Source organism: Hippocampus bargibanti, linkage group LG02 (assembly GCF_051943395.1).
Source record: "Hippocampus bargibanti isolate YZ-2025 linkage group LG02, ASM5194339v1, whole genome shotgun sequence".
In the NCBI taxonomy this organism is placed as follows: domain Eukaryota; kingdom Metazoa; phylum Chordata; class Actinopteri; order Syngnathiformes; family Syngnathidae; genus Hippocampus; species Hippocampus bargibanti.
This window is the reverse complement of record NC_142735.1, coordinates 15,867,804-15,893,087: the sequence shown is the minus strand read 5'-3', so window position 1 is coordinate 15,893,087 and position 25,284 is coordinate 15,867,804. Positions and strand designations below refer to the sequence as shown.

The 25,284-nt window shown below is 41.3% G+C and overlaps 1 long non-coding RNA gene across 1 annotated transcript; it reads right to left on the bottom strand.

Moving 5' to 3' along the window:
* Window positions 1-374: 374 nt before the first annotated feature.
* On the bottom strand, window positions 375-1,063 carry LOC148901692 (uncharacterized). Its single transcript, XR_016118080.1, has 3 exons — window positions 940-1,063; window positions 710-782; window positions 375-632 (listed from the first exon to the last, which is right to left on the bottom strand). It is a non-coding gene; the product is annotated as an uncharacterized LOC148901692 (long non-coding RNA).
* Window positions 1,064-25,284: the final 24,221 nt, after the last annotated feature.

Here is a 25,284-nt window from a genome sequence, read left to right as displayed (position 1 = left end):
AAAAAAAGGGTGTTCACATGGCAAATATTTGCATCAGTGCTGCACCGATTTATTTTGTTGTGATATATTTTACACCAGTGTAAATTTTGTGGAGCGTTCACACATGTAAAACTGCTTAGAGAAAGTGTGAACCCCCGGTGCAGCAGCCCTTTGCGTTCACATGATAGTTTCTGTGGCCATGTAATACGATAATACAGAAGTAAAACAAAAATACCCATACAGTGTACTTCCGTTTCCTCGTATCAAAAAACCATGATTTATACTTCTCCACATAAATCAGCGCTGTGGTCAATTGGACAGCGTAAAAGGATTAGCGAGAGAAAGGAAATATGGCGGAAGTACAGCGTAGCATGTAATATCGTATGTAATCAACTCTTCTCACACAGAGCAAATCACCCCTGTAGTGTTCACATGGCCCATGGTAAATGTTTAAACCAACTCCTGAGCAAGGTTAAATTTGCTCCAGTTTAAGCTGTTTTCAGGGCCTTCACCGGTATAAGTGCCTCACACGTGACCAGTCAGTACTGCCAGCCCATCCAGGCTACGACTTGGGATAGATCCAACTTTCCCTCAGAAAACAAACGCATGGGCATCTACGACCTGCATCACCGGGATGTCATCCCTGTCGCTTCCTGTACAGTTCACCAGGCAATGTCAGTCCACTTTCCAGGAATTGTCATAGTATTAGTGAGAAGTGTGAACAGCTGACCTTGACTGCAAACAGGAGTCATGGCCTTGATCCCATGAAAAAAAGCGACGGTGGGGGTAATGCTGGAAGCAGTCTGACCGCAGATCAGGTTTCATCGCAGGGTTCATATAAGTCAGCGAAGGCGGTGATAACACAGACATCGTTCAAAACAAAACAATTGACATGTATTAGACAAGCAAATCTGAAGTGCTAAATTTGCTAATACAAGTTATCAGAATCAAGTTCCCAACCATTGCTTTCCGGGCAATCTACAAAGAAAATCATCTGCCGCTGCATTGGTGTTGACCAGGGTTCTAATTAGTAATTACTGACCCATTACTGCTTCCCGTTGCGCTGTATCCCAGAGGCATTTGCGATCTTTCTCCCACTCGCTCTCTTTTTCCAATTCAGCTCTGACTTGATAGACTTTGATGACATGTTCCTTTGAAGACACGATCAAAGATCTCTGATGAGAACCGTGTAAGCTGTTGCTGAGAAAGAAATGGAATACTAATCTGTTTTTCTTTTTTTCTTCTAAGAATGTTTACAAGATATACAACGGAAATTATAGAATGTCAGATGACAGGTTTTTAAATCAGGTTAGATAACGATTATAAAGTTTTCTAAATTATTTTTGATGTGACTACAAAAGTGGTATTCACTTAATTGTCATCTCATTGAACACAAACATTTCACCCCTGACAATAGTGAAAATAGGAAAAATGTTTTTTCCAGGTGAAATTAAGATATGTTACATAAGTGCCAGTGTTCCGCTCAATCAACAGTCCCTTTAAAAAATCAAATGCCACCCTGTAAATGTATGTGTGTGTGTGTGTGTGTGTGTGTGTGTGTGTGTGTGTGTGCGTGTGTGTGTGTGTGTGTGTGTGTGTGTGTGTGTGTGTGTGTGTGTGTGTGTGTGTGTGTATGTATGTATGTATGTATGTATGTATGTATGTATGTATGTAGCATCATTTTTTTAATTTTATTCCATATTATCTTTATTATGTTCTCATTAGTTTTTTGTAAACTAACAAGAACAATCTATCAAATACAACTGGATATCTTGAACTGTAAAAAAAAGCACAAATGCATTTTCACTCACTCATTTTGTTCACAGATGTACTTCCTATATATTCCTTATATATTCATAGAGGAGTTTCACAGAGCGAAAACAGCAACAGTGGTGTATAGCTTTGTACTGCTCTCTGTTCAGTCCCCTTTCACCTCCTGCCATTTGAGCCACAGTGACTCATTTAATTCAGTCCTCTACTTTGTTCTCACCAAGCAGACACAGAAGGACAGGGCAAGAAAATAGGCAAAGCTGTTGTCACCCTCCCATGCTGGTATGGGAGGGTGACAACAACAGAATCAGAATATCATTTTATTATCCAAGTACAGTGGGACCTCAGTTTACGAACCCCTTGCCTTAGGAACTTTTCGGTTTACGAACGTTAAATTTATGAAATTAAACGTTGGTAAACGCAATACTTTTCGGGATACACACGGAGCGCCGCCCCACCATGCCTGGCGGAGTAATTTTCGTCGGAAGAACACCAAACCACACGACCGAACAGCGCCACATACATACGCTACCTTTCCACACCCCCTTTCTCTGAGTGCAGACGTTGTTCACGTCTTCAAGGATTTATCTCGGATACTTTGGCTGTTATGGGACCAAAAAAGACTCTACCACAGGCTCGTGTTCAGCCGAAGAAGACACAAAGCAAAATTATAGTCGAGGAGAAGAAGGAGATCATTGAGAAACACGAACTAGGTGTGCGTTTGTCTGAGTTAATGGCCCAGTGCCAAGTCCACCATTGCTACCATCCTTCGGAACAAAGAAGCCATTAAAGGTGCGTGTGTTGCTAAAGGTGTTTCCGCGTTGTCAAAGCAACGGTCTCGGGTAATATAAGAGGTTCAAAAACTTCTGTTAATTTGGATTAACGAAAAGCAGCTAGCCGGCGACAGCGTGAATAAAGTAATTACTATATCCGAGAAAGCACAGCAAATTCTCTCTAATATCGTCATGCGGCAACCTGGAAGTTCACCGTTTATTGTTGATTTTAAAGCTAGCAATGGATGGAGGAGGTGGCTGCATCATCAACTGAGAGCATCAAGACAATGTTGGAATGATGTGCAGGCTTTGATTGAACAGTTCCATTCAGAAAAGACTGTGGCTATGAGAATCATTAACATGATGAATGATAATGTGATGCCTCAGTTTCGTAAGATCTTACAAGTCAGAAAGCAACATGTGTCAATTAAGAGGTTTTTAGTCAGCAAAAATGATAAAGAGTCTCAGAAGAAGCAAAGAATAGAAGCCACACCGGAGATTGAGTTACCAACAGTCCATACAGTAACTCCCTCCCTCCTCCCACTACCTGCCCCCTCCTCCCTCCCACCCCATTCCATCAAGCCATCAATGACCATCACAAAGGTAAATAAAACAACTTTATTATATTATTACTGGGTGTCCATTCCAATGAGGGTAATTTTGAAATACAATTTATCAAACTGAAAAATGTAGAAAACAAATCAAAATGTGAGGCAATTGTGACCACTCGTTCCAGCCATCCATTTCAAATGCACCTGTATATAAAGGCAATCTCAGTGGAAGTCGAGGAGGGTGGCCAGTCATTCATATGTTAAGCAGATTCCTTACTTACAGACAGTGTATTGTAGGTGTTCAAATACCTGACATGTTTCGGCGACTACTTCCGCCTTCGTCAGAGTGTCCAACGAAGGCGGAAGTAGTCGCCGAAACATGTCAGGTATTTGAACACCTACAATACACTGTCTGTAAGTAAGGAATCTGCTTAACATTAGTTATCAAGTAGACAGGATGAATTTAGTACGAGTCATTCATATGGTTTTGACAGACAAACAAAGCATACTGCAGATGTTTGACTGTTCACTGAGGGCACATTGCTTTCTTTATTTTTTATTTTAGTTTTCTTCTTGTCTGTAAAGCCTGAACATGATGTTGTTTGGGACCACCGTGGTAAAATACTGAATCAATAGGCCACCGTTAAAGTATTGTTAACATGCGAAGAATACTCATCCTTGGTTTCTCGAGACAACAAAAAAAGTTTGATGGTTACCAATGTATACAAGATCTGCCATGCAACTAGAGAGTGGTCTTTATAGAATGGTTACTTGGGTGCAAATGTTTATGATTACAGAGTCCCAGAGGATACACGGAAGCAAGAAGAAACCGCTTCATCGGTTTTACTGTACTTCTGGCTCCATTTGGAAATTCTAGCTCCGTTGCAAGTTTTGTTTTGTGCTGACTTATTAGTTTAGTGAATTAATTCTACACCAACCAAGTCTTTTTTCATGGAATGTAATAACCATTTGAAGGATCTCTCTCTTTCTGACATGTGTTTGATGCGCATGAAATCTACAATGCGGGTCTTGTATGCACCGAGTCATTGGACCAAACTGGCCCAAAACTAGTAAAAAAGTATTTTTCCATGTTTGATTTTGTTTAGCCCCTTTGGCGCTATGTAAGTAGAAGTAATTGAATGCTTTTCAGTTTGTTTGAATTGTAGAAATATTTCAAATTAAGAAATGTCTATATTCACACACTATACACGGTAAGTGCGCGCACTTAAACACACACTCACACACTCTCTCTCTCTCACACACACACACACACACACACACACACACACACACACACACACACACACACACACACACACACACACACACACACACACACACACACACACACACACACACACACACACACACACACACACACACACACACACACACACACACACACACACACCAACTGTTTTTGCCACATGTTGGGCGAATGTGCTGTGTTCCAGTGCACCCCAGGGAGAGAGGCCGATTTGATTTTTTTCTATCGTGCTCGCTGACTTGTTTGTCCCAGTAGTATTTGCCTCTTTCTTTACTTCTGTGCTTAAAATGTAATGTATTGCAGCATCGACCTTGACAGCGTAAGGTCATTATTATTTTTTCCCCCCTTTCTCACTTGTACCTTTCTTCACAAGCATTTCCTCTAAATTTCGCTCTCTATCGCAGCTACCTCTTTCACTCTCTGCAACCTAATTGGCACGACACTTTTCCTCCAGTCATCCACAATGTTACTTTGAAAGCTGCAGTCTGCCCAGTGGGGGAGTGAAGAATGTGCACGGCACCCCTGCATTAAAACACATACACACAGACAAACCTCAACCACCACCTTTTAGTATGATCATTATTCTTGTGTTCGTTTGCACGGAAATGCTTTCCAATGCCCCCCAATTGGCCTTAAAAGTTGTGAATTTATAAGGTGGGTAAACAGAGACACTTGAAAGTTTGCATAAATCCATGTTCGCATCGCATAACGAATAAGACTAAAACATAGACACAAATTCTAGCTCATAGTGGCATACAAGGGAAAAGTAGAGAATTTTATTTTACACAGAAAAAGGTACACTGTAACAGATGCTGAAATGAATGATGCTGAAATGAATGATGCTGAGTGAATGATGCTGAAAACATCCTCTAAGTATTTGCAGTTATGGACATGTTGCTATGTTGCTCTTGGGAGGACGAATGTTTGCTGGATCTCTCAATGGGGAATTTCACCACTGAACATAACTACAGTAAAGCAAGTGTGCTCGTGTTGGAAATACAGAGACTTTAGGCATTGATATTGAATTACACAGGTAATACAATGATAGATCTCTCATCACACTGTACTAAACATACTTAGTGTACCAAAACTGACTTGGTTATTCTGTTAGAAACAACTGGTGACTTTCATCTATATTCAAGAAAACATTCCATTGTTGTGCCTGTTGGTTGAAAGAAACTTCTGTATTCAGTCAGTATTGGCCAGGAATAGTAACAGGCTCGCCTGCAAAAACACATTTAGATTTTCCCTAAAAAAATCTCTGTTGGTGCAAAAATGCCATCACAGATTGTATGATTTACCATACTTTCCATACTATAAAGCACATCGGATCATAAGGTGCACCATCAATTAATGGCCTATTTTAAAAGTTTTTCATATATGAGCCACACCTCAATATGAGGCACATAGTCTATAGGTCTTAGTAATTCATTTGTGTTGTGGATTCACGAGATGGACCGGTGCTTGAAATATGACAATATATTACAATACAACACAATATCAACTCAGGGACAATTTGGAGTGGTCAATCTGCCTGCCATGCATATTTTTGGAATGTGGGAGGAAACCGGAGTACCCGGAGAAAACCCACGCGGGTCCGGGGAGAACATGCAAACTCCATACAGGGAGGCCGGACCGGGACGCGAACCGGCGACCTCTGCACTGTGAAGCCGGTGTGCTAACCACTCGGCTACCGGGCCACCATATATATATATATATATATATATACAGTAAGACCTCAACTTACAAACACCTCAACTTACAAACTTTTTGTCTTACAAACGTCACATTTATGAAAATTAAACCTTATAATAAGCACTATTTTCATAATACACACCCACCACGGCTGGCGGAGTGATCTTCGGCGGAAGCACACGACCGAACAGCACCAGAGGTTAAGTTACCAACAGTCCTTATGGAAGGTGACTCTCCTTCCATAAGCCATCAACGACCATCAAAAAGGTAAATAAAACTTTATTTTACAGCACAGTTTATTTCTTTAATTACAGTCGTCATGTAATGCGCCTCTTTCCAAACAACAATTCCCTTTGTCCTTCGACCTCCAACGCCATTCCATCAAGCCATAAATGACCATCACAAATGTAAATAAAGTGACTTTATGATACAATGCAGTGTATTTATTTCATTACAATACAATAGCACATTTATTATACATAGAATAAGGTATGTTGTGTGTAGTTTTAAGGCTTATTTAGTTGAAAAGTATATTTTATGGAAACCCAGGAACGGATTATTCCCATTTTAATGGTTTCCTATGGGATCCTATGGGATGAGATACACACTTTTCGCCTTACACACTCTGTCTGGGAACCAGTTAAGTTTGTAAGTTGAGGTCTCACTGTGTGTGTATATATATATATATATATATATATATATATATATATATATATATATATATATATATATATATATATATATATATATATATATATATATATATATATATATATATATATAAAACTTGTGTGTGGCATTAGAAGGTCAAGTATCAGATGTTGAATTAGGCATTTTGATTGTATAGTCTCTACTGTGAAAAACAAACCTGATAACATTTTAATTTTAAGCGCATTCTTTATTTACAGACAGTGTAGGTGTTCAAATACCTGACATGTTACATTTTGTTCATGTTACTATTCTAAATTGAATGTTACACCTTTGTTAATGTGGAAGATTGAATGCTAGAGACTGGAAAAAAATATTTTCAATTTAACTCAACACTGCAAATTGATCTTATTGTGATGCAGATGGAAAAAGACAGCAATGCATCGAGAACTTGGGTGAGTCCTCTGGCCATATCTTGCCTTATCAGGGTGTTATGATAGGGAATAACAGTTTGAGTGTCCCAGTGGTGCAGACATTGTTGAAAAAGTATGATGTGCATTGCACCAATCCGAAGACCTAAATCAATCAATTTTAAAGTTGGGCTTGGGAATCCACATGCAAATCTGCCACAATGTGTTTCCAGTGCAGATGTCACCGACAGCATAAACATGATCTGCCAGTAGGACTGCCTGAAGGTAAATCAGATTGTGTTCAACATTTTATTGTGAGGTCATTAGCACAGCTCCCTAAGTCACAATGTGTGCAACACAACCAATTAAACATGTATCATCACTATTGTGGCACGTTGTGAATCAGAAAGTACATACTGTTTTGGAGCCCTTGTCCCATCAGGAAGCTGCAATAATTATCTGGAACCTTGCAGAATAATTTGTGAACATTATAGATGAAGAGTTTCAATAAGAAACAATGGATATACGTATTCAGCAGAGCCAGACTAACATCCAACAGAGGGTGACAGAAATACGCAAGGAAAGGTCACTGCTACGGCTGATCAGAATCAGAATCAGAATCAGAATACCTTTATTCGTCCCGCAATGGGGAAATTTGCAGTCCACAGCAGCAATTGAAGAGGGATGGGGTTGGGGTGGGAGTGAAAGGATAGAAAACAAGATATTCTAAGCATAACAAAATAAAAATGTCAACTGTATACTGTGCAAATGTAGATGTGCAAAAACCGTTCTATAAACAAGACTGTACATAGTGCAGAATCAAGAAATGCATTTAGATATATTGCAACAACCCATATTTACAGGTGTCCAGTTTTTTTTGTTTTTTTTTCACATGTGATCATTGGGAATTGTGAAGCCTGACAGCAGTCGGTAGGAACGAGCGGCGGTACCTCTCCTTCTTGCAGCGCGGGTGTAATAGTCTCTGGCTAAAGGAGCTACCCAGAGCTGTCAGGATGGGCAGGAGGGGGTGGGAGGGGCTGTCCGTCATAGCTTTTAGTTTAGCTAGCGTCCGTCTGTTGCCCACCTCCTCTAGAGAGTCCAGCGAGCAGCCCACGACACAACTGGCCCGCTTGACAAAGCGCTCCAGTCTTTTTCTGTCCCGGGTGGTGATGCTGCCTGACCAGCAGACAATGCCATAGTGGATGGCTGATGTCACCACAGAGTCATAGAAAGTCTTTAGGAGTGACCCCTGAACTCCAAAAGACCTCAGTTTCCTGAGGAGGAAGAGGCGACTCTGTCCCTTTTTGATGCTGAAAACATCCTCTAAGTATTTGCAGTTATGGACATGTTGCTATGTTGCTCTTGGGAGGACGAATGTTTGCTGGATCTCTCAATGGGGAATTTCACCACTGAACATAACTACAGTAAAGCAAGTGTGCTCGTGTTGGAAATACAGAGACTTTAGGCATTGATATTGAATTACACAGGTAATACAATGATAGATCTCTCATCACACTGTACTAAACATACTTAGTGTACCAAAACTGACTTGGTTATTCTGTTAGAAACAACTGGTGACTTTCATCTATATTCAAGAAAACATTCCATTGTTGTGCCTGTTGGTTGAAAGAAACTTCTGTATTCAGTCAGTATTGGCCAGGAATAGTAACAGGCTCGCCTGCAAAAACACATTTAGATTTTCCCTAAAAAAAATCTCTGTTGGTGCAAAAATGCCATCACAGATTGTATGATTTACCATACTTTCCATACTATAAAGCACATCGGATCATAAGGTGCACCATCAATTAATGGCCTATTTTAAAAGTTTTTCATATATGAGCCACACCTCAATATGAGGCACATAGTCTATAGGTCTTAGTAATTCATTTGTGTTGTGGATTCACGAGATGGACCGGTGCTTGAAATATGACAATATATTACAATACAACACAATATATATATATATATATGAACTCAGGGACAATTTGGAGTGGTCAATCTGCCTGCCATGCATATTTTTGGAATGTGGGAGGAAACCGGAGTACCCGGAGAAAACCCACGCGGGTCCGGGGAGAACATGCAAACTCCATACAGGGAGGCCGGACCGGGACGCGAACCGGCGACCTCTGCACTGTGAAGCCGGTGTGCTAACCACTCGGCTACCGGGCCACCATATATATATATATATATATATATATATATATATATATATATATATATATATATATATATATATATATATACAGTAAGACCTCAACTTACAAACACCTCAACTTACAAACTTTTTGTCTTACAAACGTCACATTTATGAAAATTAAACCTTATAATAAGCACTATTTTCATAATACACACCCACCACGGCTGGCGGAGTGATCTTCGGCGGAAGCACACGACCGAACAGCACCAGAGGTTAAGTTACCAACAGTCCTTAATGAAGGTGACTCTCTCCATAAGCCATCAACGACCATCAAAAAGGTAAATAAAACTTTATTTTACAGCACAGTTTATTTCTTTAATTACAGTCGTCATGTAATGCGCCTCTTTCCAAACAACAATTCCCTTTGTCCTTCGACCTCCAACGCCATTCCATCAAGCCATAAATGACCATCACAAATGTAAATAAAGTGACTTTATGATACAATGCAGTGTATTTATTCCATTACAATACAATAGCACATTTATTATACATAGAATAAGGTATGTTGTGTGTAGTTTTAAGGCTTATTTAGTTGAAAAGTATATTTTATGGAAACCCAGGAACGGATTATTCCCATTTTAATGGTTTCCTATGGGATTTTTTTTTTGAGATACACAGTTTTCGCCTTACACACTCTGTCTGGGAACCAGTTAAGTTTGTAAGTTGAGGTCTCACTGTGTGTATATATATATATATATATATATATATATATATATATATATATATATATATATATATATATATATATATATATATATATATATATATATATATATATATATATATATATATATATATAAAACTTGTGTGTGGCATTAGAAGGTCAAGTATCAGATGTTGAATTAGGCATTTTGATTGTATAGTCTCTACTGTGAAAAACAAACCTGATAACATTTTAATTTTAAGCGCATTCTTTATTTACAGACAGTGTAGGTGTTCAAATACCTGACATGTTACATTTTGTTCATGTTACTATTCTAAATTGAATGTTACACCTTTGTTAATGTGGAAGATTGAATGCTAGAGACTGGAAAAAAATATTTTCAATTTAACTCAACACTGCAAATTGATCTTATTGTGATGCAGATGGAAAAAGACAGCAATGCATCGAGAACTTGGGTGAGTCCTCTGGCCATATCTTGCCTTATCAGGGTGTTATGATAGGGAATAACAGTTTGAGTGTCCCAGTGGTGCAGACATTGTTGAAAAAGTATGATGTGCATTGCACCAATCCGAAGACCTAAATCAATCAATTTTAAAGTTGGGCTTGGGAATCCACATGCAAATCTGCCACAATGTGTTTCCAGTGCAGATGTCACCGACAGCATAAACATGATCTGCCAGTAGGACTGCCTGAAGGTAAATCAGATTGTGTTCAACATTTTATTGTGAGGTCATTAGCACAGCTCCCTAAGTCACAATGTGTGCAACACAACCAATTAAACATGTATCATCACTATTGTGGCACGTTGTGAATCAGAAAGTACATACTGTTTTGGAGCCCTTGTCCCATCAGGAAGCTGCAATAATTATCTGGAACCTTGCAGAATAATTTGTGAACATTATAGATGAAGAGTTTCAATAAGAAACAATGGATATACGGATTCAGTCAGAGCCAGACTAACATCCAACAGAGGGTGACAGAAATACGCAAGGAAAGGTCACTGCTACGGCTGATGGGGATTGTGGTAACATCCACTTCCTCCCTGAGATGATTCCCCACAAAATAACAGAATAATATCACCCTCTTTAAAAGCACGAGCATCAGTGCATACTGTTTAGTAGATTTCAATTAGATCTTTCTTTCATTGAAAAAAAAAAACAACTCATGTAGGCAAGGCAACAACAACTAACAAAATCAAACGGAAAAGTGAGACATTCTTCAAAAACAAAATAATTCTCATCCTTTAGGTTTCGATGTTGACACATTTTATTATCAGTTAACCACTTCTTCAAATAAAATAAATCATTTATTTATTTTGTTTTGTGAGATTGTACTTCATGTGTTTCTTAGTTCTCCACGACACATTGGTACGTCTTGTTCACTCATATTTTCCCCCTGGAATTTCATCATCAACAGTGTGTACTTCCCCATAACGGGTAATTTCTTGATATCCTCTGAAGACACTTAAAAAAAACACACGATCATGATTATAGTTAGCAAATCTAATTTTGTTTGTGTGTTGGGGGGTGTCAATGCGAGTGTGAGCGTGTGCATGTGTGTGTCTGTGCGCACGTTTGGGCAGGTGAAGGTAGTTCACCTGTGACCCTGACATTAATTTGAATTAAAAAAAAAATCAGAACAGTTTTACATCTGAATGTGTGGACACCAGCTATATATCGGCCTTTTGCAGACCATCTTCATCCCTATCCCACTTGTCACATCTCATTGTACAGTATATCTGTATTTCTGTACAATGTGATCATTCCGATGCACCTTTGCTGAAAAGAAGATAAAGAGAGATGCAAAGGGACTACTAATAACACCTGCATTGCCGCCACGGTCGCAAGCCTCTGGGCTATTTTGTCTTTTCTCGCCCCACTTACTCTCTGCTCTCTCCTCTATCCCACCCTCTCTGCAAGTACACGTTATTTTTGTACCCCCGAGCATACCCGAGATGCCCCCAGCTGTGAGGAAATGTCAGACGATTACCACCAACCTCTCCCCTCCTTCCCAAAATGCACTCAAACAAAGCACGAGGGTATAAATGCAGACACACGCTCAAGGACGCAATTACACACGTCTGGATGCTCTTGACACACAACACAATGGAGGAAATCTCATTAGTCAGATGCTGTATGGCATTGATTTTCACTTCTCCCTGCTGTTGGTGTTAAGATCTGAATGGGCACAGTTGGACTCATCCGAGAAAATTCACGGCAGCACTACTGGTTAAGCCGATTACATTTTTTTGTGAGCGCAGAGACCTGAGGGGTGAAAAGAACTTGAGTTTGTTCCACTCCATTCTTCAGCCCTTCCAACTCCTCCTCCCGTTTCCTCCTTTTCTTTCACTCTGTATTGATTTATTCATGTGCTCCTGAGATTTATCCACCACAGGCTTATGGTCGCATTGTTTGACTTGAGCTGAAAATTATTTCAAATTCAATGAATTACATTTGGGAATATTGAACATCGTGACAAATGTCTAAAGAAGAAGCTGATCTGGAGGGAAATATTGAAACTCTTCAGTGTTGTTTCACAATTTTTGTCTCCCACTTATTTGTTGTCGAGTGACAATGACAATTCTGAATCTAAAATGCATTTGCACACAATATTAACTAATTCACTGCCAGAGATGTGCAAACATGTGTCCACTCCAGTGCCAAGGTTTTTGTCATTGTCACTCGAATATTAAGTTTTAGGACTACATAAACATTCAATGGAGTGTAAGAAACCCTAGACTATCTTCTTTCATCAGAAAAAATAAAATAAAATAATAATAATAATAATAATAATAATAATAATAATAAAATAATAATAATAATAATAATAATAATAATAATACATTACATTTTAAGCGCTTTCCAAAGCTCTGGGTCTGGAGTTATATGAGTTTGAAATGAGGGTGGTTGTCCAAAATACAATGCCGTACATACATATTGGTTTATATAGCACTTTAACGACAGCTGAAGCTGGAATAAAGCGATAAAATGGAGAAAAAAGGGAAAAGCTGCCCCTTGTGGAAGGGAAAAAACATTGCCAGAGGCCATGGCCAGTGTTTTATTGATACCCAAACAAGAAAAAACAAACCCCAAAAAATTTGGGAATGGCATTCTACGTCATATTTTCAATGCCCAAATACATTTGTGAATGAGAGTAAATAAGTTAACTAAAAGGCTACTTTATGATGTTCCCTCTGCCATAAGAAACACAACTGTGAGACTAATGAAGGGAAATCCAATACAATACAATCCAACAGAACAACAATAACAACAATTTAATAGGAACCCAAGCAAAATCAAACGCCAAAGTGAGACAATCTTCAAAAATAAAAGAATACACACCCTTCTGGTATTGATGTCAACACATTGTGATATCAGTTAACCACTTCTTCAAAGAGGATTTGATTCCAGCTGCGGCTTCCCTGTATGGAGTTTGCATGTTCTCCCTGTGCCTGTGGGCTTTCTCCAGGTACTCTGGTTTCCTCACACCTTCTGAAAATATGCATGGCAGGCTGATTGAACACTCGAAATTGTCCCTAGGTTAAAGTGTAAAGCCCATATGATTGGTCATCTCTGTGTGCCCTGCGATTGGCTGGAAACCGGTGCAGGCTATCCCTGTCCTACTGCCCACAGACAGCTGGGATATGCTCCAGAAAGCCATGCGAACCTTGTGAGGATAAAAGCGGATCGGAAAATGGATGGATGCACGAGCAAACAACTGTTGCAGCAACCCTAAATTATATCAGTTTACAGAATGGAAGAGAGTTAATCTGTCACATATTTATACACAAGAGAGCAGAAAAAAAGTATTGCTTTGTGTCCTGTCAGTGTCAGTACCTGGGGCAGGCCTGTGTTGTGCATGTTGTCTTGTTGTGTTTGTCAGCCCCTATCTATTGTGCGTGTTTTACTACTGCTGTTTTTCTTTGAGTGCAGTAAATTTTTCCTTCGCTATAGAGAACAACCAATTATTTGTTTCTCCCCCTTATTCATATGTGTTGAAATTTTTGAAAGTTTACATCCATTTGTTCATTTGTGTTGAGAACGTCTACACCATGACAGTGCACCACTGTTTACTCTTCTCAGGGTCACAGCAAACGAACCATCCAGCATCCCCTCCCTCGCACACACACACACACACACACACACACACACACACACACACACACACACACACACACACACACACACACACACACACACACACACACACACACACACAAATCAAATAAGTTTGAGCATCGCTGCCGTTGCGTATTGCACACAAATGATCTGCTTCTTTTGAAGCGGCATTGCAAAATTGCAGAAGTGCAACGTCAGACTTTCACTGTTGCACACCCCAAGGCATGCCGGATTTATTTATAACACCAACAGACTCTTGAATGAATACAAGCCGCATGTTTGGCTAAAATGTCCTTAAAAAAGTTCAAATTACCCATAACACCTGTTTCACTGTTATCATTGTCCAACTCTGTCCAGCTCAGTCTGTGCAAGCAAGCGGATAATTAGTCTACATTTTCAAGGAGAAGAAATGATGATATGTACTTTTCTTCCTCTAGTCGGTTTTCTTCCAGTCACAGTAATTCTTTGAAGTCTGAGCATGCATGAAATAACTTGATCTTTATTTCTCAAAGTCCATTGCTTATTTTCTACTTGTGTTCATGTCATGCATTTTTAACAAACCCTTTGAGTTGACTTTGTGATGTGCTGCCGAGAACATCAAAAGGACTATCACTCTGTTGTTTCTTTTTTCTTTCACTCGTTCAGCCTTTTTCATCTTTTCTTTGCGTATGCCTTTACTGTCCTGATGGAGAGATTTATGTTTCTGAGCCGGAAAGTGAATGAATGCGAGAGATAAAGACACAAAGAAAGAGGGCAATATAGTTTGTTTTTTTAATCAATGGAATAAATGTGATTCGTTTGCATTTTGCAAGAGGATAAATTACAACACAACTTCCATCTTCAAATTTCCATTTCTCTTACCCTGTGTTAGAATTCAAACTGTGCATAGACCGCAATGGCTTCAAATAACAATTGTAGAACAAAAAAAAAACAGTTTTGTTGAAAGGAGTGTTGCCCATTACGACATTTCTGTGGCCTTTACAGTGATTCTTGGAGAGTAACGCTTTTTTTCCAGTGGCACTTGACGCAAAAGGTTTGCGAATAACTGCTAAAAATGATTGCACCTGCAGTTGACAACAACAATGTGGTGTTTGTAATTGAGGCAGGACTGATGTTATTAACCAAGCAATAAAATTTGAATGGGATGGATTTGGACGTGTACTGCTATCTTTGTACCTGTAAGGACAAAAGAAATAGTATAAATGTTGCACTTTCAATGCAAATATTTGCAGACCCGTGCCACACACTCACACACAAACCTAAACTCACGTTGGCCTATGTTGCTAGACATCTTGAGGCCTGCAGGGCAGCATCAGGGTGTGCCATGCCTCCAGGACACCACAGAGGCAAGTACTGCCCTACGGGCTTCCGCCGAAGCCAGCTGTGCATGGCCCTGGCTCCTGGGAAATCGTAACGGGTGTCAACTTTGATTCGTTTTACACACTTGGAGAAAAAGCCAGCACAGCCTTTCTTTATATGTCATTGCCGAGAAACAATCAAGATAGCACGAGATATGGTAGCGAAAAAAAATGCATATGTTGACAGTCCATGCAAAATCTAAACAAAACCAACTCATTAAAGTATTTACCTACTTTTATTCATTCGAACAGTGAAACAATCATGCTACAGTATATGTCCTGTACAGTGACGTGCGGTGAGGTTCATGGGTGGTGGGGCACTGACATCATCACAGTCAGACTTACAGACATATGAACTCAACAGAGTAGCTTATTCACCCTTTGATTGGCAACAGTTAACGTGTCTTGTTTAAAATGTCATGTCAGCATTCTTTATATATACAAACTGAAGCATAGAAAAAAAGAATAAAAAACATTATTATCGCGTTACCTTTACTTATAAATGAAGTCCATGCGCCGCTCCTTCTGAAGAAAGGCATTGATAACTTCTTTGTTGAAGCCTTCCTTATCTTTCTTCAGTTTTAAAAGTTTCTCTGTCTCAATGGAGATCACTGCCAGTGAAGAAAGTCGTCCTTAATCAGTCCTGTTGCAACTGTATGTTTTGAGTCTTTTCAGTGAGGAGAATGACCGCTCCGCTGACGAGCTGGAGCAACTTTGTCTCCTCAGGAATAGTTTCAAAGAGATCCTTCTGGGCCAAAAAGCTGAGAAGCTGTTCAGGAGATTTACATCCATCCCTCACCGTTTGTGAGTCCGGTGTTGGTCTTCCTTTAATTATTATCTCCTGCTTCGATTGAAAGTCCAGTTTAGAAAATTCTTTCAATTTAGATATGTAATCCTCCATTCTGAAAATAAGGCCAAGCAACACGAACAAATGACTGGATGGTTGCTCTTAACTTGCTAACTGTTTACTGTAGCTTGCTGGCACTTATTCTGCAGCCGAGGAGTCGCAAGAAGAATATCTGGAATCACCAGCACCCCCTGTCATGAGGCAGGAGAACTGTGTGCCTCATCTATGCACTCAGTTTTGATAAAATGTACAGTGACTGTACATTATATATTTCAGCTAAAGTGTAGAAATTTACTTCATATACTAAACATTTTTGAACACTTTCATAGCGATATGCAGAGGGACAGCAACGCGGTCTCACTGCAGAGCAAGCCAGCACAGTTAGCATAGTCATTGCGCAATCCACGGTGAGGCTCAGCCGGCTGGTGCCTCACCGCGTGTCTCTACTTAGTATTTGAACGGTAAATGTGAAAATTCAGCGATTTGGAAAAAACATCCCAAAATGGTGAAGTTATGAAAAAGAACTTTAAAGTACAAATCCCTAAATAAATATAACTGTTTAATTTATTTTTTTCATTTGATATTTCCATGATGACAGGAGAAGCACCTGCCTCCCCTGACTGTATGAACGTCAAAGTATGTTAACAACTTCCATGTGTGGGTAAGCGAGCAACAAAGTGCAACAGTATATTGTCCAGAAACTGAAGTATACAGTCGAGGTATATAATAAAAAACCTAATTATATACAAAATAAATACAAAGTTATGATTATTTGCTACAAAATCAGACGAGTGAGAAACCTGGTGGCTTTTCCTTCCACTCACTCAATGAAGTCTTCCTCAAGTCACCTTGATCAGCACACATGACAGCATTGCTCAGCTGACCAAGGAACTTTTGAAGCTCGTCACGGGACACTTCAATGTCCATTGTCAGCGCGATAGAACTTAGCAGTCCAGTAAGTGGAAAGTTTTTAACACAATAACACTCATACCATTCAAAGTAATGCACACTTACTCGACTGTCCGTTGAGCCGCATGCAATTCATTCTGAGCATGAAAATTGCTTGAGTCAGACTGAGCAACAATCACTGCCTTGGTTTTCAAAGACGAGTAGATATGCTTGTCCTGAAAACTTCCTAATTTGTTACCCGCTTTGTCTAATTAGATACATATCACTTTCTCCTCCGCGATCATCTCTGTTCCCCTGGATGCCATGGTCAACAAGATTTTGTTTAAACCTCCCGCCCTGTGCTCTGCAACTTGAAGTAACTGCATCACCTGGCATAAAAATGCCTGTCATTACAAGACCAAATAAAATTAATGCAATTATTTATATTGATTCTCAATTGTGTACCAACCTTTGGCGAGCCTAATTAAAAAGGCCAACGGGCCAAATCTGGCCCGTGAGCCGTAGTTAAACAACATCTAATTTAAAGCCTCCACTCTTTTGTGCACACATCTGAAAGTGTTTTTCCATCTCGTTTGGAGAAAACATTGAAGTGAGTTATTGAGTTATTTACAGTATTAAAATGGAAAGGAGTCCCCTAGGCTTTAGATCATTCCCATTCATTGCTGTAGCTTCCCTCACTATATTCAACTAATTCTTAGAAACACAATCTCGACATAGAGCTTTTCAAAGATGGAAGATTGGCTAAATAAAAAAGTATTTTGGCAGTTACGGTGAAAAAAACAAAGATAGATTAAGGGGATTAAATGTGAGTAGTTAATAAAGCTGCCATGAAAACACAAAACCAATCTACCTGTATCTATTGCAATAGAGACAAGAAAGTTACGGGCAAGGTTTGTTGGATATTTACTGGTGCTGTTTTATCAAATTCCCCACTTCCTTTCGGTCTTCTCACTGTGATGAATGAAAAAGTACAAACTCACAAAACAAACACGACGGAAACCTCGGGACGATTTGGCTTGACTCTCTCAAAGTCATAAAATTCAGTAGCCTCTAGTCAGCTTGTTGCATAATAATACAATACAATACAATACAATACAATACAATACAATACAATACAATACAATACAATATATAATAATGTTGGCCTGAACAAGTTTTTTTTCCCTTTGGGTTTGCGCTTGACAAGCCACTGAAACGGAAAACTAGGATTTTAAAATGTGAGTGATCCCGGTAGAACTGGAGAACTCGAATGGTGGTCTCACTCTCTAAGATTCATCAGCTGTTACAGTAAAGACAAACAAGTATTTTAATTCCAGCAAGTCAAGCTCATCCTAGTGAGTCCAGTAAAGCCTCTTTTAAATGCAAATCAAAACATCTAACAGCGCTATGGTTCCCTCTGATATGCAAGTGGAAGTATGCGCGCACTCGGAGAGAAGGGTGGGAGGCTGAACATGTTCTCCTCTGTTCAATATTTCTCTCTCATCTTCAGTTATGTTCATGTCATGCTTCTTCTCCAAAGTGTCACTTGCCCTCTGAGCTGACTTGAATCTGGTCCTGTCTGACAATGTCCAACAAGATTCCAATGGGCTTGGGTGATTTGATAATTGAACACTAAATTGGACACAAAAGGTTTTAGTGTTTTTACGAAGAAAAACAAAACAAAACCAGAAACCATGAGTTTGGTTCTCTGAGTCAAATCACTTGATTGGTTTCAAAAATGGTCTATGCATTGCAGTAATGACCGCGGTAAGTCATGTATTTTTGTCACAGCATGCCAAACACTTCCAGGAACAGCACTCTGGTATGGTGCATGCATCCATTCTGGTGTTTTGCAGTCAGTGGTGTATAGGATGATATGCTGACCTTTGGCACAAAAGGGGACAGAAAAAGAAAATCAATGGAATGGCATTTAAAAAGAAAAAACAACTCTTTATTACCTCAAGAGGAAAGGTTCGAGGTGGATTTGTCCTTCCATGTCCAAATTCGAAACATACCACGCTGGTCCTCTTAACATTCGAGTAATTATTGAGAAAGAGCCACATTGCCCGTTCACTATTTAAAATAATGTGCTAACTTGTCATTTTGGAATTTCTATCTATTTTTAGTCTTGGGCACCAAAACCCCAACAGCCTACTCTGCAATTGCCTTTTGTCTCAGGCGTGACTCTACCACCTCCACTGCTTTCCCTGCCTCCCACTTTCTCTCGCTACTCAACTCAATAACGACTGATGACACTTTGCAGTTCAGAGAGTCCCTGTACTGTAGGAATTATCTGCTGCGTATCATTTTGTATTTTTTTTTTTTTATTTTTTTTTGCTGCCCCTCCAGGACTCATCTTATAGTTTGCAGTGCTGGGTAATGTGCAATTTAAACATCTCTCATGTTTAAATGTTTAAATTGTTGTTCTTGGATTCATTAAAATCTGAGTGGGCGACAGCGGAGACTATTTCAACGTAGCCTGTAGAGAAGCTGCACTGACATGCGTTTCTGACGATAACTTCCGGCTCCTTGGCACAAGTTACGTGAACAATGAAAGTGGGCTATATTTTCAAAATCGATGAAAAGGTTGTCGGCCCCGCCTGTACCTGCACAGATGCTGGTCGTCCTGATCAGTGGCGGACTGCCACGTTTGGATTGGCGACCAACGGGTAGCGCTGTCAACCCTGCTTTTTGCCTCGCAGGTGCTGGTCGTACCCAATCAGTGACAGTTAAAAGGGCTCTCGGCACGACCATTCGGTGTCGGGTCATTGTATGCAATTGTATGCATTGTGTATGCATTGTATGCTGTGCATGTGTTTGTTTAATCTTGGCAGACTTTGTAATTTTCTGTTTAAATGACTTTGATGTTTTAGATTTTGTTCCTGTTGACAACGTCTATCTAATCACTATGAAAAAAGAACAAATTACTTCCATACACTTTTCTCAATATCAATCTCCATTGGAGTTAGTCAGGATATATATGTATATCCCACACAGGTCCGGGGAGAATATGCAAACTCCACACAGGGAGGCCGGACCGGGACGCGAACCGGCGACCTCTGCACTGTGAAGCCGGTGTGCTAACCACTCGACTACTTATTTTTATAATTCCCAATATACACTCAGTGCCTCCCTCCAGCTCTAAATCACAGTTCAGAATCAGAATCAGAATCAGAATCAGAATACCTTTATTCGTCCCGCAATGGGGAAATTTGCAGTCCACAGCAGCAATTGAAGAGGGATGGGGTTGGGGTGGGAGTGAAAGGATAGAAAACAAGATATTCTAAGCATAACAAAATAAAAATGTCAACTGTATACTGTGCAAATGTAGATGTGCAAAAACCGTTCTATAAACAAGACTGTACATAGTGCAGAATCAAGAGATGCATTTAGATATATTGCAACAACCCATATTTACAAGTGTCCAGTTTTTTTTTTTTTTTTTCACATGTGATCATTGGGAATTGTGAAGCCTGACAGCAGTCGGTAGGAACGAGCGGCGGTACCTCTCCTTCTTGCAGCGCGGGTGTAATAGTCTCTGGCTAAAGGAGCTACCCAGAGCTGTCAGGATGGGCAGGAGGGGGTGGGAGGGGCTGTCCGTCATAGCTTTTAGTTTAGCTAGCGTCCGTCTGTTGCCCACCTCCTCTAGAGAGTCCAGCGAACAGCCCACGACAGAACTGGCCCGCTTGACAAGGCGCTCCAGTCTTTTTCTGTCCCGGGTGGTGATGCTGCCTGACCAGCAGGCAATGCCATAGTGGATGGCTGATGCCACCACAGAGTCATAGAAAGTCTTTAGGAGTGACCCCTGAACTCCAAAAGACCTCAGTTTCCTGAGGAGGAAGAGGCGACTCTGTCCCTTTTTGATTAGGGCATCCGTGTTTGTTGTCCAGTCCAGTTTATTGTTGAGAGTAACACCCAGGTACTTGTAGGAGGTCACCCTCTCAATGTCCGAACCCTGGATGTTCAATGGTGCAGGTGACGATTGTTTCCTGCAGAAATCCACCACCAGCTCCTTGGTTTTGCCAGTGTTGATCTGGAGGTGATTCTGCTGGCACCAGTCCACAAAGTCCTTTGTCAGTCCCCTGTACTCCCTATCGTCTCCCTCTGTAATGAGGCCGACAATAGCTGAGTCGTCAGAGAACTTCTGAAGGTGGCAGGTTGGGGTGTTGTAGTTGAAGTCCGAGGTGTAGAGGGTGAAGAGGAATGGAGCCAGGACTGTTCCCTGCGGCGCTCCGGTGCTGCAGAGAAGCCTGTCCGACTCACAGTTCTTTACCCTCACGTACTGTGGCCTGTTTGTGAGGTAGTCTGTAATCCAGGATGTGAGGTGATGGTCGACTCCGGCATGCTGCAGCTTGTCCCCCAGTAGACTGGGCTGGATGGTGTTGAAGGCACTGGAGAAATCGAAGAATGTGATCCTCACCGTGCTCCCAGCATTCTCCAGGTGCAGCAACGCCGTATGGAGGAGGTAGATGATGGCATCCTCCACACCGATGCTGGGCTGGTAGGCAAACTGCAGCGGGTCCAGCGATGAGCTTGCCAGCGGTCGCAGGTGGGCGAGGACGAGTCTCTCCAGCGTCTTCATCAGGTGAGACGTCAGCGCCACCGGTCTGTAGCTGTTGAGCTCTTTGGGGTTGGCAATCTTGGGCACTGGGACCAGGCATGACGTTTTCCACAGCTGTGGAACTCTGCCCAGCTTCAGGCTCAGGTTGAACAAGTGCTGGACAATGTCACACAGCTGGTCGGAGCAGGTCTTGAGGAGTCGGGAACTGATGTCATCCGGACCTGCTGCCTTCCTCACCTTCATCCACCTCAGTTGGTTCCTCACCTGCGCAGTTGTGACAGACAGGCAGGAACCAGGAGGCAGAGTGGCGACTGAGGGTGTGACAACGGTTGGGAGGGCAGATGTTGGTTGTGGAAAGCTGGTCGTGAGAGGGGGCAGGGAGGGTAAGGCCACAGTGAGAGTTGGTGCAGGTGCAGCTACAGGTGAAGTTGACGGTGGGCCGGGGGCGGCTGGCGTCTTGTCAAACCGATTGAAAAAGCGGTTGAGTTCATCTGCCCAGTCCTTGTCTTTTTCGTTCAATGTCACTGGGCTTTTGTGGCCTGAGATGTTTTTCAGGCCCTTCCAGACACCAGCGACATTGCTGGCTTGCAGCTGCTCCTCCATTTTCATCCTGTAGGCCTTCTTCCCCTCTCTGATCTTCCTCCTCAGTTGGATCTGCACGGCCTTCAGTTCCTCTCTGTTGCCCGACACAAAAGCCCTTTTCTTCTCCTTCAGGAGGACTTTTATGTCGGGATTAATCCATGGTTTGTTGTTGGCAAAACACCGCACAGTCCTGGTGGGTACGGTGTTTTGTTCACAAAAGTTAATGTAGTCTGTGATGGTGTTGGTGAGTGAGTCAATGTCTTCCCCATGAATCTCAGTAAAGAGCTCCCACCTGGTTGAATCAAAACAGTCCCGCAGAGCTTCTTCAGCTTCTGTGGACCATCTTTTGATCGTGCGGGTCACAGCTGGTTGCCTCTGGACAAGGGGTTTGTACACAGGCTGGAGATAAACCATATTGTGGTCTGCTCTTCCGAGAGGGGGGAGGGGGGAGGGTTTGTATGCATCCTTGGCGTTTGAATAAAATAGGTCCAATATGTTATTGTCTCTGGTGGCACAAGTTACATACTGTGTGAATGTTGGGAGGGAGAATTTCAGGGAAATGTGATTGAAGTCCCCTGAGATGATAAACAAGGCGTTGGGGGACTGGGTTTGCAGCTTGTTTACAACAGATATGAGGGCATCGGAGGCAGCGCCGCCATTTGCCGTAGGGGGAATGTACGTCGTCACGGCTATGACGTGTGAGAATTCCCGTGGCAGGTAATGCGGCCGAAGGCTAACGGCTAGCAGCTCGATGTCCCGAGTGCAAAGTTTTTCCTTCACCGTGATGTGCCCAGGATTGCACCATTTGTCATTCACAAATACAGCAATCCCCCCTCCTTTCTGCTTACCGCTGCCTTCATTTCTGTCCGCTCGTACGAGTTGGAAGCCCTCCAACTCTGCGTGGGCGTCCGGAGTGATTGCCAAAAGCCATGTCTCCGTGACGAGTAGCAAGCTGGCTTCCCGGTACTCCCTCTGATGTCGCGTTAGCGCCGCCAGCTCGTCCATTTTATTTGGGAGCGATCTCACGTTCCCCATGATGACGGACGGGAGAACGTGTCGGTATTTCCTCGTTCTTTTGCGGCGATCTTTCCCGGCCCGACATCCTCGTTTCCTCCTCTTCAATTCATCGGGGATGTCTGGTGCGGCGGCCGCTAGTCCGCTATTAGCCCGCCACGCTAGTAGCTGGTCTCGACTGTAAACAATGGGATTCCGCGTGCGCGTGGATTCCCCGTTCACAGGAGCGATGAAAAAGTAAAAAATAACGGCGATGAGCAAAAGAAAAGATGCCCATCTCCTCTCCGTAGGTTTATGGAACGAGATTAGGCAAAACAAAAACGGAAAAGTAAAGAAGTGAAAAAGTAGACAAGAAAGGGAAAGAGCTGCTGTGGAGGCAGCCACACAGGGGGGCGCCATCTTGAACAATCGCCTGGTGTGCATATGTGTGGTGGGTCTGGGGATAGGATATTTTTTATATATTTTATATATATACAGTAAAGTCTCGTTATATCGATATCGGATATATCGATAGTCCCGGTTATATCGATACTATTTCTATGCACGCACGGAGAAAATTACATGCAAACAGGGTCGGATATATCGATAGTCCCGGTTATATCGATATCTTTTCGGACTCCCTTGAATATCGATATAACGAGACTTTACTGTGTGTATATATATATATATATATATATATATATATATATATATATATATATATATATATATATATATATATATATATATAATAAAAGATCTCCTTTTGGTACTCTTATCTGCAGAGCCAGATAGGTGCTGTGTCTTTGAACATCCCAATCTCATCTCATCGCAAAGTGATTGACAGATCTTGCAGCTGGGTCCTATCCTCTCTGCAGACCACCACACATATGCACACCAGGCGAACTGTGATTTAGAGATGGAGGGAGGCACTGAGTGTATATTGGGAATTATAAAAATAAAAATATTCTCAAAACATTGTTAAAAATACATTGAGAAATGTCAACACAAACATACATAAATATGTATGTAAAATATAGAGTTTGAAGACTTTTATATCCCCTTATAAAATGGCAATTGTTGCTATGAGTAGTGTCTGTTTGTCTTTGGAGCTGCAAGACATGTGCAAGGTCTTTACTGGTCATGTTCCATTACAACCACAGAACACTACAATGGAAGCACATCTCTGGCGTGTTCTCACATATTCATGTGTCAGTTATCACGCCGTATGCCCTTTTGTTGCCCGAATGCCAGGACTTGTCAGAAACATTAAGCGTGACATGCATCACTCTCTTCTCTGACATTCGTCGTTTTATGTGGTCAACAAGACTATATCTCCATCTCTCTGGGAATGACAGCCAGTGCATCATTAACCTCTCTACAAGACTCCATGACATAGCTGCCTCCTGTGGTAGCCATTTTCTTTCCACCTGTGTGCTGTGGTCCAAATGAAGCTGGAGGACATTCAACTTCTCTGTAGCCTGGCAAAGCATTCACCAAATGGAAAAACAAGGAAGAAAAAAATGTGAGAAAAAAGTTAAATGTCCAGGAAGCTGCTTGAGTAGTCATGTAAAATTCTTCCCTCTGCGCCTCTCTGCCTCATGGGTGAACCCAAATGGTTAAAGTACATCGGTTTTCAGTCACCCTCAATGCCCAACATAACACATTTCTGCTTTTTCTTTTCTCATTTGCACATCATCCCACCTGATGCTATCAGACAGTAAAATTGCATATTTTCTTTGAGCAGTTTCTTCTGCTCATTGTTCCTATCCGACTAAGTTGGTAATTTTACGAATGTTTCAGACCCAAGTAAAGATGTATTTCCTCCAAATAAGCGCCAAAACTTTGCACGTAGGGATAGGCTGAAGCTCGCCCGCGACCCTTGTGAGGATAAGCATTTGGTTGGATGTTGCGCCCTTTACTTTTCTCATCAGGAGGTGAAAATCATTCTGTGTTGCTTTGAGATCACCCAATTAACATATT